The sequence below is a fragment of the Elephantulus edwardii genome, unplaced genomic scaffold (genome assembly GCF_000299155.1).
Source record: "Elephantulus edwardii isolate Elephantulus edwardi_28Jun2011 unplaced genomic scaffold, EleEdw1.0 scaffold00169, whole genome shotgun sequence".
Taxonomy (NCBI): Eukaryota; Metazoa; Chordata; class Mammalia; order Macroscelidea; family Macroscelididae; genus Elephantulus; species Elephantulus edwardii.
In genome coordinates this window covers 4,452,885-4,453,807 of record NW_006399919.1, presented here as the reverse complement: position 1 = coordinate 4,453,807, position 923 = coordinate 4,452,885, and the positions used below count along the sequence as shown (strand labels likewise).

Here is a 923-nt window from a genome sequence, read left to right as displayed (position 1 = left end):
ATGTGAGAGCCTTGGTTGCTCAATGGTTACAGTATTCAGTTGTTAACCAAAAGGCCAGAAGTTCGAACCACCAGCTGCTCCACAGAAGAATGACGAAGCAGTTTGCTTCCCTGAAGGTGTACGGCCTTAGAAGGCGTAGGAGACAGCTCTGCTCTGGCCTCCAGGGTGGTGCTGAGTTAGAAATGACCTGAAGGCAGTGGGTTTGGTTTGGAATTATATTTGTGAGTGGGACAGGGTTCAGCCACCATTTAGAACTGGTGTGGTAAGGAGCTTAAAACTGTTCTGGCCTGTCTGGGGGTGCCTGGGACCCCACAAGGCGCTGACATGCCCAGTGTGGTCACAGCTGCCCTGGCCTGGGAGCACCAGGGCCTTCACAATGAAAGGTTATGAAGTGTTTCTCTTTTTCCGTGTAGCTGGTAGATTGGAAGGTGAGGAGATGGCTGACAATGTCAAAACCTTCCTCCGGGTATCTGTACCATCTCAAAGCCGGATGCTTCGATACAGCGGAAGAGGGGAGAGCAGAGACCAAGGTGGGCCAGCAGCGTCCTCGCGCAGAGGAGAACGCAGCGCGTGGAGCGCAAGCAGGAGAGCGAGCCACGCATTGTTAGTAAGGTTGTCCTGTGCTGTGCTTGGAAGGGAGGCGTATTCTGGTTTAATCTCATGTTGTTGCTTTTTAAAAATTATTTTTTAATGTCTGTGATTAATTTTTCTATCTTTATTGAATCTTAAAATATATTAAAAATAGTAATAATTACAATAGCATTTTAAGTAGATTTATGGTTGCATCAATGAATTCAGAGTCCAAAAGCATTCAAAGTACATTATGAGATCTCAAATGAGATAAACTTTTTAACTAGAGGATGAGATAAACATTTAAAAAAAAATTTATTTTATTAATTTTAATTAACATTTACAGAGATTTT

The 923-nt window shown here is 43.7% G+C and overlaps 1 pseudogene; it reads left to right on the top strand.

Annotated features, from left to right (window-relative positions):
- Positions 1–465: 465 nt before the first annotated feature.
- Positions 466–923, top strand: part of LOC102868845 — a 12,684-nt pseudogene continuing 12,226 nt past the window's right edge.